The 20,402-nt window shown below is 45.4% G+C and overlaps 1 protein-coding gene and 1 long non-coding RNA gene across 4 annotated transcripts in view; both read right to left on the bottom strand.

Annotated features, from left to right (window-relative positions):
- Nucleotides 1–20,402, bottom strand: part of LOC125963548 (uncharacterized) — a 268,458-nt gene that overhangs the window by 6,741 nt on the left and 241,315 nt on the right. The window lies entirely within an intron of this gene.
- Nucleotides 1–20,402, bottom strand: part of UPF2 (UPF2 regulator of nonsense mediated mRNA decay) — a 212,855-nt gene that overhangs the window by 3,231 nt on the left and 189,222 nt on the right. The window contains exon 23 of one of the 3 annotated variants that reach the window (XR_007475620.1): nt 2,206–2,948. The exons of 1 other annotated variant lie outside the window; for it this stretch is intronic. The gene's annotated coding sequence lies outside the window, so the exon portion shown is untranslated. The remainder of the gene's footprint in view (nt 1–2,205; nt 2,949–20,402) is intronic. One more of the 3 variants, XR_007475621.1, reaches the window with a different exon arrangement.

Below are 20,402 nucleotides of genomic sequence, written 5' to 3'. Positions count from 1 at the left end.
GCACTGTCTGCACACAGTGATGCTTTAGGAAAGCATCTGGAGACGTCTGAGGCTCCTGTTGTTCATCCTTCATACACCCTCCTCCGCCTTCCCTACCACCATGAATCTAGCCTGGAATGGCTCGTGGCCCAGCTTTCACAGTCCTCAGTGGATAGTTTATCAATCTTGTGTCACCTGTCCCATCCCCACTCCACTCCGGTCCCCACCCAGACTCTTCTGAAGTGGATCCCAGAGTCACCTCCTCAGAACAGAAAGACACTGCTCTCACCCAGGAAATTCCAAGGGATTTGGGAGCTCTGTGTAGGGAACCACGGTCAAGGAGCAAATATTAGGACAAAAGATGCTCCTGGTGCGCTCATCACTCAGGAAGTGACAAGGGTCTCAGGAGCCCTGCGCCAGGACCTGGGGACAGAGACCAGCATATACATGTTCTCTTATCTCACAAGAACCCCTTGGATGTCTTTCCCTCCTGTTCCCAAGGATCATTTTCCAAAATAACTGCCTCCATGCAGACCTGGGGCTCAGGCTCTGCTTTCCAGGGGAAACCCAGGCTGAGATGCCAACGAGGGGAGGGGCCAAGGGAGTTCCAAGAATGCCAGCAAAGGGAGTCCCAGGGTGACCACCAGGCACCAGACCCTTGTTTAATTAGAATCTCTGGTTCTCAGCGCTTGAAGATGCAGTTCCAAACTTCTCCAGCAGAGGGAAGTGGTAGCTTAGCTCTAGAGGGACATCTCCAAGGCCTAACTGTTGCCAGGTTACCTGGACTAGAAAATCACATTTGCTTTTTAGTCCTGAGAATAAAAGAAACATATTTAGCAGAGTCAATACTAGTAAAGTTAGTTAGATGTCAGTTCATCTGAGGCAGTGGAGAGGAAGAAGCTCATAAATATAATTGTTTGCTTTTCTTTTTTTTTTTAAATAATAGAGTCAGCTGACCTCAGAGTGTGCTATGAAGATTGCTCCCTGCTTTTTTATTCCTGGGCAGAACCATGTTTTCAAGCCTGCCTTGGGCTGTTAATATCAAAGGGCAGCGTTTACTGAGAGCTTTTTGGGCCCTGGGCTAAGAGCTTCTGTTCTAGACCCAGGCCCACCTTGGAGCAGAACTCAGCACCCTCCACTCTCCCCAAATAGATTCAACTCTCAGAAAGCATTAAAGGAAAATGGGGATATTCCTGAAGATGACCTGAGGAGACAAAGACAAGCCTCTTCCTAAGACTCTTCCTTTGACGTTTCTGTCCTTGACCCCAAAATTCCTCTGCCAGGTCTGGTGGGTAGAGAGGAAAATTCTTCTGTCTTCAGCTCCAGCTCACCCTGCACCCCTCACAAAACTATTACTCCTCCAGCACACCCCATCCCAAGACTCTTATCAAAGTACCCCCCACATCAAAGAAGTTTCTTGCTAACATGGAAGATTTTTCTCCATATTTTTACACCTTCATTCACCTCATTTTTACAGATGAGGATGCCGAGGGATTGTCCCCAAAATCATACAGCCAAAAAGTGATGTAAGCAGGACTTGGACTCCAGACAGAGAAGGAACATCTGTCAGGGTGCATGATACTTTCACGGGCTCGGAAAAGTGTTTTCGTGTTCATTTCTTTTAAAATCAGAAGAATGTCATTATAAAATATAATTTAAAATTTTTTCATGGAGGAAGGAGCGCATCAAGGCAAAAGTGACTGGGGTCCCGTAAAGTTATCCTGCACCCCGACATTGTGCTCCATTTTTGGTGAGGGTGTAGCTGACACACACCTGCTTGATACAGAGCCAGTCTTGGTCCAACATAAGACTGACCTCAATACTGGGGGGAAAAATGTAAAAGTACAGGTCTTAGCTATTATGGGGTCAGTGGTATCATTTTCATGGATTCATTTATTCACTCAACAAACATTTCAAATGGCCTGCTATAAATGAAAAAGTTAAAATTTTAAATATTATTAAACTTTTGCTTTAAACACTATTCAATACATTAGTTCTAAGTTATGAAAAACAGAGATTTTTTTTTTTATTTGACACTAAATCCTGAGGGACCGTGATCTCATTGGATATTTTTCCAACACTAGACTTGGGGATGGAGGGGGGAGTCATGATCCTTCACTCATTTTACTGCACCATCTCTGTGCCAACTAGAGGTGGGGTAATGTCTTAGTTTGCTTGGGCAGCCATGGACTGGGCAACTTAAACAACAGAAATTAATTTTCTTACAGTTCTGGAGGCTGGAAGTCCAAGACCATGCCAGTCAAGGTGCTGGCATGGTCCCGTCCTGGTGAGGGCTCTTCTTCCTGACTTGCAGATGGCTGCCTTATCAGTGGGTCCTCACATGGCAGAGAGAGATCTCTGGTACCTCTTCCTCTTCTTATAAAGGCACCAGTCCCATCGGATCAGGGCTCCATCCTTATGACCTCGTTTAACCTCAATCACCACCTTGAAGGCCCCCATCTCCAATTCAGTCACATGAGGGGGTTGGGACTTCAACATATGAATTCGGGGGTGACAGTCCAGTCCACAGCTGGTGAGTTGGTCAAACAATTTATAGCTGGTATATTTTTAGTATTTAATTGCAAGGCTGCTGTAAACAATCAAGGAGGAAGGGTGTAGTTCTTTGAGCATTCTTCCCAAAAACCTCACCTCTTCTCTGCTCCTTTGCTCCAATTAAAGTGGAATATAATGACATCATACCCTGATGGCAATCTCTTCTTTCATGGCTGGAGCTGGTGGGTAATAGGGGTTATTTCTGTTTGGGATGAGGTGGGATGTTTTGGGTTAGGTTTGGGTTTCTTCTTCTTTTCTACTCTGAGAATAAGAAAGGCAGGATTCCTGCCTAGGCAGGGTGGCAAATTACTGTGGAAAGAAATTCTATCAGAATTGACCGTTCCATTCAGCAGCTAACATTTTTCAGTAGTCTCTGTTTTCTGCTAAGCTCCACTTCCCCACAGTTGACTCTGACTCTGAATAGTCCATTTTAATGGATATACGAAAAAGAGAAATAAGATTTTTTGAAAATGTATTTAGTGGGGGCACAAAATTATACCATTAATTGCGTTTTGTTTGGTCTGATCTTACATTCCCTGAGCACATAGTCCTGCTTGGCTGAATGCCCCTCTTTCTATTTGCATAATAATTTCTTGACATTCAGATGATTCTCAGATGTTTAATCTTCCCTAACCACCCAATCTAGAGTCCTCTGGTCACGCCATCCACCACCTCCCTTTAATTCCCTTCTCAGCGCCTACAACTCTGATTTTCTTTCTTTTCTCTCTTTTCTTTTCCCTCCCTCTCTTGTTTATTTTTTTGCACGAGAATATAAGCTGCATGAGGGCAGGGACCCTGACTGTCTTCTTCATCTCTGTACCTCTCATTTCAAGGACATGCCTGGCATAAAGTAGGCACTCAACCATTATTTGTGGAATGCACAAATGAGGGAGTGAATGAATGAATAAGATCTCAGCAAGGAGGAGAAGGCTTTTTATCTTGGTTCAGCAGTTTCTAGCTTTGCTTGGAGAGCTCTTTACAACCACTGAGAGGATTGCAAAAGGAATCAAGGCCAAGGAGAAAGAATTCTTAACAGTGAAAGAGAGAGAATATAGAAGCAAAGAAGCAAGGATGAAGCATGGGAACTCAAGAATTCCCCTCAAAGGTGAAAAACCTGTACCATGAAAACCATAAGACACTGGTAAAAGAAACTGAAGATGGTACAAATAAATGGAAGGATATTCCATGCTCATGGATTAGAAGAACTAATATTGTTAATATGGCCATACTACCCAAAGCCATCTTGAGAGTCAGTGCAATCCCTATCAAAATTCCAATGGCATTTTTCACAGAAATAGAACAAATAATCCTAAAATCTGTGTGGAACCACAAAAGACCCCGAATAGCCAAAGTAATCTTGAGAAAGAAGAACAAAGCTGGGGGCATCATGCTTCTTGATTTCAAACTATACTACAAGCTACAGCAATCAAAACAGGATGGTACTGGCATAAAAACAGACACTTAGATCAATGGAACAGAATAGAGAGCCCAGAAATAAATCCATGCATATATGGTCCATTTACAACAGAGGAGCCAACAATATACGATGGGGAGAAGACAGTCTCTTCAATAAATGGTGTTGGGAAAACTAGACTGCTATATGCAAAAGGTATTGGATTACATTATGTTTAAAGCTGGCATTATATAACATAATGCTGTATAACAAAGATAATGTTTTTTATTAGAGAACTACTATGCAGTCACCCAAAAAAATTCTGTAGAAAGAGGCACTGCAGGAAATAAAAAGAAGTATACACAAGGGTCCTACTTGTTCGAGCTTCCAAGAGTGGACTTAAAGCTATCTTCACTTCGGTAGCTCAGATGCAATTGTCAATGATTGTCCTAATTTCCTCCTAGGGCCATGCATGTTAGAACCACCTGGAATGTTTCATGCCAGACCTGTTGAAGCAGAATCTCTGGGTTTGGAAGAATGCAGGTATTTGCAATTTTAACAAGTTCCTCTGTTGATCCTTATACATTATATCAAGAGGAAGAGAGAAAGACCAAGTAGAAAATTTTCCGGTACAGAACACACAAGTTCACATTTAATAACCCTCCTCCACTCCTGTGTTTGTTTTGTCTAGTCCTAAAGTTGCTTTTATTAAGGGAGTTGAGATACTCGCCCATGAAGCTTATTTGTTTTTTAAATGCTGCTTTGATTTCTCAGTCGGGCTGGGTTTACATTGCCCTTGGCATCCTCCCAGAGAATTTTTGTGCCATTGAGAAAATGAGTCTGCTGCCCCCTTTACTTATCCCTTCCACTTTTTGAGCACGATGTCGTAGGAGGTCCCCAACTTTAGACATCTGAAACTCAGAGCCGCGTATAGAGGCACGAGTGTGGACCCTGGCTAGACTTCAAGAGCAACAGAAAAAAAGCAAAAGGAAAACTCCAGGGAGAGTGGACCTTCCCCAAGGGCACTGAGGATGCTGGCAGGCTGCCAAAGTCAATTTTAATAACAGTGGCAAACTAGCTGCAGTTCTTTCCAGATGATGTGTTGTATTAATGGCCATTACCTCCCTGCTTAAACTGCTGAACAGGCAGGGATTTGAAATGAGGATCTTGCAAGAAATGGACATACCTTGAAGATGAGGTCTATTCTTATAAGTAGTATAGAGCACCCCAAGTAAGATACGTGTATAAAGCCTCATTAATAACAACAGTAGGGACTTCCCTGGTGGCGCAGTGGTTAAGAATCCGCCTGCCGATGCAGGAGACACGGGTTTGATCCCTGGTCCCACATGCCTCGGAGCAACTAAGCCAGTGCACCACAACTACTGAGCCCACACACTGCAACTACTGAGCCCATGCTCCACAAGAGAAGCCACCGCAATGAGAAGTCCGCGCACTGCAATGAAGAGTAGCCCCACGCACCACAACTAGAGAAAGCCCGCACGCAGCAACGAAGACCCAATACAGCCTAAAATAAATAAATTTATTTTTAAAAATTAAATAAAAAGTAATAAATAAATAAAGGTCATAGCGTTAAAAAAGAAAACAACAACAGTAGTTTAAGTTCTACTCAGTTCCAATGAGTTTTTGGTGTGTGTCAGAAGTTGTCAACCAATCAAGTACACAAGTTCCCATCTTCCCCCTAGAGAGAAAGTCAATAACAAGAGACACGCTGAGGGCCCACCTCCAGCTCTGCCAGCGCCTTCTGACTACTCAGCACTGCCCAGCAGGTCCCAAAGCACCAAAGAAGCTCCACTCTCACCTGCTTGACACTGGGCTTCTGCACATGATTTCAACTAATAAAACCATCCTGCTCCTTTAAATTTTCTAGTGAATGTTTGAAAATGATTGTGTATCACTCCCTAATGTAAAGAACTTGAGGTCGAAAAAGAGGAATTACCCACCCAAGAGTCAAGTAGCTCCATTAACGGCAGGTGTAGGACGTATTCATTTCTTCTTGCTGCTGTAACAAGCGACCACAAACTTAGAGGCTTAAAGCAACTCAAATATATGACCTCACTGTTCTGCAGGTCAGAAGTCCAAAATGGCTTTCACTGGACTAAGACCAGGGTGTCAGCAGGATAGCGTTGCTCCTGGAAGCTCTGGACAGAACCAGTCTCCTTGTCTTTCCCAACTTCTCCAGGCTGCCCACGTTCTCTGTCTCGTGACTCCCACCAGCGGTCACATCACCCCAACCCCTACTCCTGGCATTACATCTTCTCAGGCTCTGACCCACCCGCCTCCCTGTTATAAAGAGGTTTGTGATTACATTGGACCCACCTGATAGCCCAGGAATCTCTACCCACCTCACAATCCTGAACTTCATCACATATGCAGAGTCCCTTTTGCCACGTAAGGTAACATATTCACTGGTTTAGGACATGGACATTTGGGGGACCATTACTCTGCCTGCTACAGAGGACCAGAACCCAGGTTCCTTCACTCCCATGGCTCTCAGGCCCTCACTACCCCTTGGGCTCCTCAGAGTTCAAGGTCATCTCTGAGGTTCAGAGACAGAAGCTGGGCTGCACAGCAGCAGAGGATTTCCTCTTAAAGTGGCGGTTTACCATTGTGCACACCCCGTATACCCCTGCTACCCCATAACCACCCCCACATTACATCACGCCTCAGAAGGATGGGGCTGGCCCCTTAGGTTCAGGAAGCATCTTGGTGGCTCACTGAAAAGGGCTGGGGGTATAAAGATAGTGTTGCTGACTATCCTGGGTGTACCTCTCAGGAACCTGAGTGTGGTAGGATGAAGCACCCTGATATCTGCAAGGCCCTGGGAGCAACCCGAGGGCTGGTACAAATGCCCACCAGCCATGCTGATGAGAAGCTAGCAAAGAAGGGAATCAGGATGAGGAGAGTAGGGAAGAGAGAAGCAGGCTGAGCTGTGGTGTCAGTAGGTCTGGGTGAGGCCAGGACAAAGGAGCCTGTGCCCAGGGAACAGCGAAGGGCTGGCCACCCAGCACTGCCAGCTGAGTCACCTCCACCGACCACTCAGAACGGTTGGCTGGAGAAGAAACAGAAGAGGACTCCGCCCGGAAAACATGCACCAGCAGTCCTGCCAGCCTCGTTGCCATGGAAACGATAAAATTCCAAAGGTGTTCCCACTTTTCTACCACCACAGGCAGAGTCTGGGAAGGCTGGGGGCCTCAGAGAGGAGGAGCCGGGTGGGAGGAGAGTGACAGAGGGGTGTCAGCTATGACCAGGGAACCAAGCCCCATCCGCATCCCCAGTGCTGAGCAGACTAACAGGAACATCTGGAGCCAGAGGCGGGTTTTCCTTTCTCTCGGGAAAGCCAGCTGAGAATGCATCCATGGTAACTAGGGATGAGGGATGGAGAGTCTGCAAGTGAAGACAAGGCATCAGCTGCTCATCTAGAGAGGGATAATAATTAACCAGGAGGGTCCCCTTCGGTCCAATGACCCCAGGAGACAAGTGGCAGGGTCAGACGGTTGGCCTCACGTGTGTGTGACCTGGGCAGCCCCCCAGGGCCCCCACCCAGAAGGATCTCACGGTTGGGTTCAAGCTCGGCTGTCACCATCTTAAACTTATTCATCATTTTGAAACCGAACGGGACCCTGCGAGACTTTCCCCGGGGCAGACCCCTGTGTCCTCCACCTCTTGTTTGTAGAAAAGTTTTAGCCTCCTAGGCCTTCCCCAAGTTCCAGAGAGCAAATTTAATCAGAGAAGTGAGAAAATGCAGAAACAAGGGAAAGCAGTCGAGCAAGACAAAATAAAAATAGTTTAGCCATAAAACAAAGTCAAGGGCCCTTAGTTCCTCCTCAGGGGCTGCAGATAATATCCTGAGTCGTGTCCTTGAGTTGTTTTGCAGATACTGAAACCTCCACCAGGTGGAAACTGCTGACCAGGTAGACCCCAGACCGGTTGGAACCAGAAGGTTGATGATGTTAACTCCTGAAATACCACCCTGTTACGTCACCACCAACCAATCAGAAGGACGTACACAAGCTGGTCATGCACCTGGGGACCCTCTCCCTCACACTGCCCTTAAAATCCCTTCCCCTAAAGCCATCAGGGAGTTCGGGCCTTTTGAGCATGAGCTGCCTGGACTCCCTGCTTGGAGCCTGCAATAAACGCTGCGCTCTCCTTCCCCACAGCCCGGTGTCAGTGGGTTGGCTTTGCTGCGCGTCAGGCAAGCGGATCCAAGTTTAGTTCAGCAACAAGTTTTGAACAAGAGACCCCCTCATTTTCATTTTTCACTGGCCCCCTCAAACCACGTAGCTGGTCTCCGGGTGTATCATGCAGGATACGTTGTGTCTGTGTAGGACGAAGGGTGAAGAAGGAATAAAATGCTCAGCGTCTCATTTAAGAGGTAGATCTCTTATCTATTCATTCAGTCAGACAAAATTCAGCAGAAAATTCTCTCCCACCCTCCTCCCAACCCCCGCATGAAGGTACACACATGTACAATCCCAGGCTTACCCCTCACACAACTGGCCACACCAAACTGCAGTCCCCTGATGTCCAGGTGGGATCAGGCCAGCGTTTAGAGATGCTGAAGGGTATTTCATTGCTTTTCAGGGAAACAATCTAATGCTCGGCTGATAGGCTCATATACATTTCTGCCAGGGCTCAGAGGAGCCAAGAGAAGAGCTGAACGTCAAAACGAGTTTGAACATTTGGAATTAAAGTTTTTTCACAGATTCAACCACCACCATCAGAATAAGATTTTAAAAACAAAGACGAAAGGAAGGTCAATTTTTTTTTAAAAGGTGAAGAATAATTTCCTTATAAGATGGTTGTGAAATTTCATTAAACTGCACCTAGGATACTGCCTGTGTCTGTAGAGGCTAAGTAAACAAATGTTAATTCCCTTATTCCCTTCAAAGCCCCTCTTTGTACACTCTTTCTTCTTTTCTTCCAATCTTGCTGAGTAAGTTACAGCCTTAAGCTGCCCCTGCCCCTGCCCCTCGGTTACCTAACGTGATGGGCTGAATCATAACAAAACTCCTATGCTGAAGACCTACCCTCAGTACCTCGGAATGTGACTGTATTTGGCGTTGAGCCTTTAAAGAGGTGGTTATGATAAAGTGAGGCTGTATAGCTGGGCCTTAATCCAACAGGACTGGCATCCTGACATAAGAGGAGATTAGGACACAGACAGGTACAGAGGGACGACCACGTGAGGGCACAGGGAGAAGATGGCCATCTACAAGCCAAGGAGAGAGGCCTCAGGAGAAGCCAACCCTGCCCACACCTTGATCTGGGACACTGAGTCTACAAATGTGAGAAGATAAAAGTCCATTGTTTAAGCCACCCAGCCTGTGGTACTTTGTTGTGGCAGCCTGAGCTGACTAATACACCTAACATCCGAGTTATGGTTCTTGGAGAGGAGCAAGCCTACACTGCCAAGAACGATGAAAACGCTCTTATCAGGCAACACCCTGAAGAAGGGAGCACTGCTCTTCAGGAATCTAGCTGGGTGCTTTCCACCAGGTATTCTCTGGGTGTCTCTTCTCCTGGGAGTTCATTGCCTCCTTGTAAATAGAAGCCACTGTCCCCTGAGGAGGGAAGTGGGGGGTGTATTTGGGGTCATCAGTCACTCATGCCAGCCCAAAGTACCCAAATGTTCACATACTCCTGGGCCCTGTTCCAACCTCAAGAGAAGCCCTTTCTTGGTCTTACAAGCCCTGAGCAGCAAAGCACACATGGAGCCAGTCTTCTGCCCAAGGGCCAGGCTGAATGAGCCCCCAAATTCTGAATAAACTTCTGGTCTAATGGGCTTTACTTGTGTTCCCCAAGGAAGTTACAGACCAAGAGTTGGAAATGGAGGAGGTGTCTTAACATGTGGGTCTTTATCATTCCTGGCAAAATTATTTGGAGCCATGAAATCTGGATCAAGGCAGGAAAGTCCAGAAGACCTTATTACACCATTCCTAAAAACAAACACTTCCACTGAGTTTTCTCATTACCAACACTGTGTTAAGCACTTCATGTACACTTTTTCCTCCCAAGCAAGATTTCAACACAAAGGAGCCAGCCTGCATTTAGAAAAGTACCAAGAGTAAGGCCTGTGTACTTAGGGTGTCAGGGAAAGAGCTTTTCCAGGGGAGCAAATGCTTTGTCCGTTACCATGTCCATTGCTTCTCCCTGGATTTGCTCCCATGTACCTGGATTCTCAGGTATTTAATGGCTCCTTTCTCCTGAGCCCTCTCCCAACATATCTTATTTAATAATAATATTAGTTCTTAATGTGTTTACTTACACCCTGTCTTGTTCTGAAAAGCACTTAAGGCAACGCATAGACAGATATACTGCATATGGCGACTAGCATTCATCGATTCAACATAAACAGAGCACTTCCTATATTCCAGGCACTGTGCTGGGTCCTGGAGAAACAGCATTCACGTTCCACCGGGCTCTCCTGGGTCTCTCCTGCACATGTGCATAGTTTCCCAGCCAGCAGGGATGTGTGGAGAGCCCATCTCAACCCTTTGGCTCTCCCATTCCAAGATTTTCTGTTAAATACGTAGCTGGTTCACCACTTACCCCAATCAGGAGCACATTCTCGAACTTGCAGAGATGTGAGTTTTCCCCATCTGTTTCCTGCCAAGTTCTCTGTTGCTGTCAGTGCTGTAGGTTTTCACCCTCTGCTCAAAATTTATTTGACCGCATTGGCAGTAAACTTGATATTTTTTTCTGGTCAGCCCCTTGCTGATAAAACAGTGGACAAAACTGGGAAGAGGGCTGGGATGGAAACAGACCAGACAAAAAGGCTGCAGACCCGTTCTTGCCTGAAGCTCTATCCATTTTTCATGAGTAAATGCTTCTCAGTTTGTTATCTGCCTTTGGCCAATTTCCAAAGCACAGAAATGGTTGGTTCTGACAATATTGTCCAGTTTCATACTGTCTGGGGAGGAGAGGATTTACTGACCTTTTCATGTCACGATAGCTGGAAGTTTGGCCTCTGAAGTTTGTTTTCTTTTTAATTTTGATGGGGCACTAATTTCCCAGTTTTCTGCTGTTTCCACTGTCCCTATGGCCCTACACTTGTTCTGCTTCATTACCTGCCTCACCCTTGAAGGCACTGAGCTTAGGAATTATGATCCACAGTGGTGACACCTAGACAATGTCCTTAAAGTGCAATGGAATGTACAAATAGTGCTCGGGCCTGTGTGCTAGATTCTCTGGAATATAAAAGCATTCGAGAGAAGGTCCTTGTCTTCAAAGCCCCGAAAATCCCGGGGGAGATGGGGAGCATGGATACAAAGAGATAACTAACAATGCAATGGCGGGAGTCCACGATAGGCACAGGGATGGGCTTCCCTGGGGGTCCAGTGGTTAAGATTCTGCACTTCCACTGCAGGGGGTGGGGGTTCCATCCCTTGTCGGGGAACTAAGATCCTGTATGCCGACAGGGGAACTAAGATCCTGTATGCCGCATGGTGTGGCCAAAAAAAAAAAAAAGCACAGGGATGTCCTCTGTAGGCTGGGAAGGACAAGAAATGATTTCTCAGGTTTATGACATACAGACCCTTTATATGATTTGTCAGGTTTCTTGTCAATTACTAAATATTACTTTGGTACTTGGAATGAAATTGTTTTCATTGGAAGGAATAAACTAGTGTAACTTAATAAAGAGAGAAGAGTTTGGGAAGTGGAATACTAGGGAGTGCTAGATGTCACCTTGCTGCTGGTGGAACGTGGATAGTAAACAGAATACCACGTCCCAGCTCTGCCACTCCCGTGCTGTGAGATTTGAGAAATTCATTTCTGCATCTGTGCAGTGAAGGAGGGGTGGGGAAGTGGTAATCATTTTTGGTTCAAATGCCCTGTGGTTCTAAGAGAGGAGAGAACCTTTTTCCTACAATCTCTAGAGATATGATTATGTTTGTTCCCATGTATCACAAGGATTAGTCACTAGATTTGCCCGAAGCAATGATCCCCAGAATGGTTAAGCAGGGTTTCTGAATGTTTTAAAATTTATTTTAGTAAGAATATTTTGAAAACCTGATGAAGTTATGACATCTTTTCTAGGCGAAATAAACCACATCTTCCTAAACATACAAAACGTTGCCTAGAATCACAGGGAACTGACACCCTCAGGTTAAGGACTCTTGAGAGCAAACAACGAAAAAGAGACCATGATGAGCTTCGAAGCCCTGGATTCAGCTCTGGGTGTTGTAGGCTTCTCATTGTTTTTAAAATAGTCAAAGAAAAACCAAAGTGAAGGTCTGAATTAAAAACGAACCTAGAGGGGGCTTCCCTCGTGGCGCAGTGGTTGAGAGTCCGCCTGCCGATGCAGGGGACACGGGTTCGTGCCCCGGTCCGGGAAGATCCCACATGCCGTGGAGCGGCTGGGCCCGTGAGTCAGGGCCGCCACAACAGTAAGAGGCCCGCATGCCGCAAAAAAAAAAAAACTAACCTAGGAAGATCTGTTGTAGAAAATGAAAATTGTTCATCGCTGAGAAAGGCAGCCTAAAGAACAAGAAAATCTCACTCTTCACAGAATCCCAGGCCGAAGGGAGGAATGAAAAATTAAAGGCATTAATATTTTTCACAGCCAGAGTAGGAAAACCCGCAGGAAACGATGAGCAAGGCTGCAGCGGCAATTATAACCAAAGACAGGAAACTAAAACAGGAGGCTTATCTCATTAGTTAATTTCAATGCAACACTACAGAGGGGTATTTTGGCCGGATGCCTCAAAAGAACACTTAATCCTTCCGCAGGAGTATTCAGAGATCATCCGGAGAGTTATTAATGCCCTCTCAACCTCTTCTCTTTGCCCTCTCCCTTTTGGAAAGTAGAGAAGGAATCTAGCTAGGTTAAGCGAGCATTTTTTTTTTTTGGCCATGCTGCGCCGCATGTGGGATCTTAGTTCCCCGACTAGGGATCAAACCCATGCCCTCCGCGGTGGAAGCTTAGAGTCCTAACCACTGGACTGCCAGGGAAGTCCCTAAGTGAGCATTTTTAATTTCAACTCCTAGAACATTATATTGTGTTCATTTTGAAATCATCTTACAGAGAATCAGCCCACGGGCTAAGGTATAGATGTGTCTGACAGAAGAGAAGAAGCAGAGTCCAGGGGTCCAGCAGGGCCGTGGGTTTCAGACTCACTGCTGCTTCTGCTGCCCAGGGCTGCCTCCCAGGTCAGAGGTCAGAGGTTAGAGGTTATCAAACACCCAGGGCAGGGACTCCCACGTTCTTCAAAGTCACAGGCACTACTGTCATCATCTGCTTCCAGTACTCCAGCTGTATTTACAGGCTCCCTAGTCACTCAGGGAGAACGGCATCCTGCAGAAGGACAGAACCCACAGTGCAGAAGGACTATGGGGGCAAAAATAAAATGCAATAACTTGTGCATTGTTCTCTTTCAGGTCAGTGCTTTTTTGCTATTTAGAAGTCTGCTGAGAGACACCCCTGGCAGTCCAGTGGTTAGGAGTCCCGGCTTCCACTCCAGGGGGTGCAGGTTCCATCCCTGATCGGGGAACTAGTATCCCACAAGCTGCTCTGCACAGCCAAAAAAAAAAAAAAAAAAAAGAAATAGAAGTCTGCTGAAGGGAGCAACATCAAAGCACCCCATGTCCTTAGTCTCTACAGACTGTTCTCCGCACCCAACAGCGATTTTTTGAATACTGAGTCAGATCCTAATATGCCTTCAAAATCCTCCAGACAGACCCCACCTCTCTCTGAAGGTAATCAGAGTCCCTGACATTGAGGAGGCTGTGCTCCTGGCTGTCTTTCTGACACCCGCTACCCCAGTCCCTGCACTCCAGCCCACTGGCCTCCGTGCTATGTCCAGAGCGCTCCAAGCCCACTCATACCTCAGGACCTCTGCACACACTGTTCCCATGTCTGGAGAGCTCCTTCTGAATCCCTCAATATCTGCAAGGCTCACCCTCACTTCTTTCAGGTCTCTGCTCATATGTCACCTCATCAGAGAGGCCTTGCCAGCCATGCTGCCTAAAATAACAGCCCTTGTTCATCCTTCCCTTAACCTTCTTCACTTTTTCCATAGCACACATCATTACCTGGCATTCCTATAGATCCTCTGTGTTTTTAAATTGTATCCTTTTGAATGGGGATTTTTTTCTTGTTCCCCAACTATATCCCTAAGACCCAGAATGTGTCTGACAAATAAAAGACATTCAATAAATATTTTTGAATGAATGCTATTGGTTAGTCTGCCTAGATGGGTGTATAATGGTATTAACTATTTTCTTTTTAATAGTGAAATACCGTAATACAACAGTGCCTACAATGCGTATGTACTCTTTAAAGAATAAGTGCGCACCCATGTATTACCACAAAGTGTATCAATGATATATTCTGAGGTACCAAAATAGATCTTCGATCAAGTCCAAGTACTAAATTATTTCCCGTTATCAGTCAATTAGAACTCTCTTTGATGTAGATAGCAGAAAAGCTGACTCAAAGTGGCTTACACAATAAGGAAATTTATCATATAAAGTCTCATTTTAAAAATCCATAGGCAGATACATGCACCCCATGTTCATAGCAGCACTACTCACAATAGCCAAGACATGGATCAACCTAAATGTTCATCGACAGCTGAATGGATAAAGAAGATGTGGTACATATACAATGAAATACTACTCAGCCATAAAAAGGAACGAAATAATGCCATTTGCAGCAACGTGGATGGACCTAGAGATTATCATACTAAGTGAAGTAAGTCAGAAAGAGAAAGACAAATACCACATGATATCACTTATATGTGGAATCTAAAATAGACACAGATGAAGCTATCTACAAAGCAGAAACAAACAGACATAGAAAACAGACTTGTGGTTGCCAAAGGGGAGTGAGGTGGGGGAGGGATAGACTGGGAGTTTAGGGTTAACAGATGCAAACTATTACATATAGAATGAATGGACAAAAAGGTTCTACTGCATAGAGCACAAGGAACTATATTCAATGTCCTGAGATAAACCATAATGGAAAAGAATATAAAAAAGAATGTATATGTGTAACTGAGTCACTTTGCTGTACAGCAGAAATTAACACAACACTGTAAATCAACTATACTTCAATTTTTAAAAATTCGTAAGTAGAAGAAGCTTTAAGCAATGGTTGCTTCAGGGGTTAGGGGGTGTCACCAAAGTATTGTTTTGATTCTTCTCTCCATTCTGCCTTCCTTGGTATCAGCCTCGTCCTAAAGCTGACTCACTAATGGTGGCAAGATGACTGCCCATAAATGCAGGCTGTATGCTTCATCTTTCATGTCCAAGAAAGAGCATCATGAGCTAAAGATGCTGAGAGCACTCCGATTAGACTTGCGTGGGTCCATTGCTCACCTCCGGGCCAACCACATGCCTAGGGGAATGCAATGTGCTCATTGGCTTAGCTGAGCTCAAGTGCTCCAACCTTGGATCCCCAGGTAGAAACACATGAATCCCTGAATAGAAACCAGGGACTGTCGGGCATAGAGAACAGAGTCATGGTTGCCAAGGGGGAGAGGGGTGAGGGAGGGATGGATTGGGAGTTTGGGATTAGCAGATGCAAACTGTTATATACAGAACGGATAAACAACAAGGTCATACCATAATAGCTCAGGGAACTATATTCAATATCCTGTGATAAACCATAATGGAAAAGAATATGAAAAAGAATATATATATATGTACACTGAATCACTTTGCTATACAGTGAAAATTAACACAACATTGTAAATCAACTATACTTCAATAAAATAAGTGAAAAAAAAAAAAGAAGTCAGGGACGATTGGAAAGGTGTAATGCAAGCTGGGATGGCATTCACAAATGTCCACTGTACCTTTTTTCACCAAAGAGTAGTTCAGAGCTGATTTTATCCAGCTATAGACATATTCTAGCAAGCTTCATATCTGCTCTCCCAGCCCACAGCAAGTGGACAGCACTCGAAGCAGATAGATTGACAAAAACAGGCAATGGCACCAAGTAGACACAAGATTCCTAAAAACATGATCATTCAGCCACAGGGCAAAAAGCCACAGCAGCTCAGTGATGACACCCTCATTACACCTCAGTGTGACAGGAATGGTATGATGACCCTGAGGAATAAAACCTTTAAGCTGTATCCAGTGGACAATGTTTAGGAAGATAAAAGGATGTTTAATGGATTTTGAAGAGATTCTATCAAAACGTTAACTATTACAATGAAGACACTCAAAGAAATGTTTCAGTTCTCCCAAATGATGCCAACTAAATGAATGGCTGTTAGCTATAATTATCAAAATTATAGTGAGATGAGAAGCCATACTTTCCACAATTTGGGGGAATTTCTACCTATTACAGACCTATTATTAAAAAAGAAAATTATAACAATTTAATGAGCAAAATGAATGGGGTTTTTTTCATAAAAAGCAATAAGTAGTTCCCTCCAACCTCAAAAGTTAAAAAGGGGAACTTAAGTCTCAGGTCACTGTATTTCCCACTTCTAGTAAGTATGCTGGAGCTGCCAATTTAACAAATACTTACTGGGAACCTGAATATTTATTTCAACTTGAATGTTCCTGATGGTTTTTTGAGCAAGGAGGCAATGGCTAGCACAACCCACAGTTTTGCACATGGAAAATCAAGACTCTAAGTAGTGAAATAACTCACTTTTGGGGGAGCATTGAGTCCACTCAACAGGAAAAATTCCAATATTGTCCCTGTGTTGGGCCATTGATTGTTTTAAGGTACTAAAGACAAAAACGAGGGGAATCAAGATCTGAGATTGAGTAAGGCACAGGGCTCCGTCTGGGGACGCCACACTGAAGATTCTGCTCAATTTTTCAACTCAGTTTTGCATCCCATGGTCCATAATTTTTTTCTTTTCAATCTTTTCCTCTTTAACCAGGGAAGTCTTAAGAGCAGAAATGGTCAGCAGTCCCCAAAGTGATATAATCTGAGGGCTACCTAGGAAAGGCCTTTACTCCAAATGTTTTCTCCACCACTATTGTGAAATTCCACCAACGGAGAGGAGGGACAGGTATTCTGCCAACTTCAGGGGTCCCCTAATATATTGCATATATTCCTGGGAGATATAACAAGACCCTGGCGGTCAAGGCCCTGACCAATGAGAAACAAGTTGGGCGGCTGGGCAAGGGGCAGGTGAGCGTGTGAGCTGAAGCTGGGAGCAGAGGTTAGATGAGCTGATTGCTATTGTCTTAACCCAGGCTGACCTACAACTGTCTGTACTTCTCCACCCCCTGAGGCTTCCGCCCTAACCTAGAATAGTCCACTTTAGCTCTTGTCATTTCAGAGCAGTCCCTCAGGCTCCAGGCTGTGCCTCCCTCTCCTGGGCCTTGTGCCCCGCTCCCCTATAACAGTTATGCCTCAACACACCTGTATCGGTCTGCTCAGGAGGTCTGCCCTGAGAGAGTAGCACAGCCTGGGGGCTTCAACAGCAGACATTTATTGTCTTATTGTCCTGGAGGCTGAAGGCTGAGATCAAGGGGTGGGCAGGGTTGGTTTCTGCTGAGGCCTCTCTTGGCTTGTGGACGGCTGTCTTCTCCCCACATCTTCATGGGGTTTTCCCTCTGTGTCTGTGTTCAAATTTCCTCTTCTTATAAGGACAGCAGTCCTATTGGATTAGGGCCTACCTTAGTGACCTCATTTTAACTTACCCCTTTAGAGGGCTTATCTCCAAATACTGTCACATTCTGAGGTGTTGGGGGTTAAGATTTCAACATGTGAATTTGGGGGGTCGTAACTCAGCCCACAACAATACCTGACTTTGAAGAGTCCCCTCAAAGGCCCTTGACTCCCATCCTGAAACACTGCCCCTACATCCATTTCAAATTTATCAGAGCAGGTTTCCTAGATCCAGGATTTTCTAGTCTGAAGTTCTCCTGGAGAACATTAGGCAGGACACAGTGCCTTTAAATTGGGAGACCAACCCTGCAGGCAATTCACGGGTTTCTTTATTTGGTCAGAATTAGAAGTGGGTTCTGCAGGGGTATCTTGAATTTTACCCACAAGATGACTTCTAGTCTGGATTGGGCATCTTTGGTGATGGACATCCTGTGACTTTCTGAGAAGCGGTAGACCCAGGTGAAGACTATCAATTAAAGCATTTCAGAATTAAAAGGAGAAATTGCACCACCATGGAAATAAAATCAAAAGTCCTTGTTCCCTCTGTTGGTTGAATCCTAGGGATTACGGAAATCCGACGCTGGCAGCATTAGCCCAGATCTTTGATGGGGGCCACCCCTCCGGCTCTATTTCACGTTTCATTACCTGGGTTGCATACCTTTCAAAGAATGGCCTTTAGCCAGGGTTTGCAGCTCTTTGCCCCCCAGGCTGTAGGAATGGCATCACTCTGAGGCCCCTCATGAAAAGCAACTCCAGGTCTTTCAGCCCTTCCTTTCTGGGCTGTGTGACTCCACCTGATTCTGGGAAAGAGCCTCGCATCCCGCCATCCTGACCCCACGCCTCATCCCACCACCCTCGCTGCTGGGCTGGTCTCAGAGTCCAGAGAGCAGGAGGTAAGTTCTATACGTAGTGACGTCACTCAGCAGCTCCAGCAAACGGCAGTGTCCCCTCCACTTCCCAACTTCCGGAGCACCCAGGACCAGACAGCAGCCTGACACACCCTCCTTGAATCAGGACCTCACAAAATACTATCCAGGCAGCCTCGAGACTTTCACCGACACGGCCTCAATTAACCCAGGAAAGAAAGCTTCCCATGCTCTTTCCATTCCCCGCGAAAAAGGGAACGAGATCCCCTCTCCTGGGAATCCTTAAAAATAGGTGAGAGGTTCATCTGTTGTAGCTGGAGGATGCGTGAGGCCGAGTGGAATGTCTCCTGGAGCCTGGGGGATCCTCTGATCCAGAACCCAGCCGTGTGGTTTAAACAGCCCTGGTCACCTCCACAGGGAACCCCTGGGATGGACCATGAACCATCTCCTCTGTCGTGATTGCCCTGGACGCTGTGATCTTTCCCCTCCTCAGCACCGGCACTCTTACCGTTCAGCTATTCCAAGAGCACTGACCATGCATTTTGTTTGTTATAGTGCACTCCCTGAAGACATGATGCTCTGAGAGGCTAGCGCTCTGGTCGTTCCCCAAGCTCCTGTGAGCCCTCATGAGGAGCAACACGCATCAGTGACACAGGGCTTAGCCCGTCTCTCTCTGCAACCTCCCACTGCATCCTCTCCTCACACTGGTTCCATCACACTTGCTGACGAGTGGCACTCAACCCTCCTGCCCTCTGAGCAGTCATCTTATTGCTCCCTTCCTTTGGCCGCCAACCTTCTGCCTCCGCCTCTTGACCCCTTGTCTCTTCCTTAACCCCCTTCAATTCGGTTTCCATCTACTCCAAATAAGCGTAATTTTCAAAATGGTGTGTTCCATGCGCCAGGGGCTCAGGGGGAAGAAGGCATGGGCCTGGCTCCTAAGAGATCAAAGATCTTCCGACCCACTGGTGGATGCTCAGTTAGATGGGGGTAGAGACAACCACGCCGCCAGGCAGAATGTTTCAAGTGCTATAGAAAGAGAAAGAAAGATGGAGCTTCCTTAAACATACTAAAAATAGAGCTACCCTATGATCCAGCAATCCCACTCCTGGACAAATATCTGGAAAAGATGGAGATTCAAATTGGAAAAGATACACGCACCCCAGTGTCCACAGTAGCATTATGTACAATAGCCAAAACATGGAAACAACCTGTGTCCACTGACAGGTGAATGGATAAAGAAGATGTGATATATATACATGATGGAATATTACTCAGCCATAAAAAAGAATGAAATAATGCATTTGCAGCAACATGGATGGACCCAGAGATTATCATACTAAGTGAAGTAAGTCAGACAGAGAAAGACAAATATCATATGATATGACTTACATATGGAATCTAAAATATGATACAAATGAACTTATTTACAACACAGAAACAGACTCACAGACATAGAAAATAAACTGATGGTTACCAAAGAGGAAAGGGGGGCGAGGGATAAATTAGGAGGTTGGGATTAACATACACACACTACTATATATAAAATAGGTAAACAAGGACCTATTGTGTAGCACAGGGAACTGTGTTCAGTATCTTGTAATAACCTATAATGTAAAAGAATCTGAAAAAGAATATGTATACGCATACACACATATATATATATATAAAAAACTGAATCAGTTTGCTGTACACCAGAAACTAACACAATATTGTAAATCAACTATACTTTGATTTAAAAAAAAAGAAATATAGGCGCGGCCGCGACTGTCTGTCGGGGCCCTGACCGTTTGTCTGATGCTGGGAGGGACAGAGTTTGCAGCCTTGGGGCCTCCACGTGTGCGCTCCCCAGGGCCTGTGCACCAGGTGGACCCTCGGAGTTAGCAACCCGTGTTTTCAAAGGTAACCAACTGCCCACACACACAAAAATATTCCAAGCAAAAGCACCAACCTGTTTGCTGTGGTCCAAGAAGGGAGTTCTCTAATTTTCCCGCGTCACCCTTTCTGT

Source organism: Orcinus orca, chromosome 2 (genome assembly GCF_937001465.1).
Source record: "Orcinus orca chromosome 2, mOrcOrc1.1, whole genome shotgun sequence".
NCBI classification, from domain to species: domain Eukaryota; kingdom Metazoa; phylum Chordata; class Mammalia; order Artiodactyla; family Delphinidae; genus Orcinus; species Orcinus orca.
Note: the sequence above shows the minus strand (reverse complement) of the source record. Positions and strands in the feature narration are given on the sequence as shown.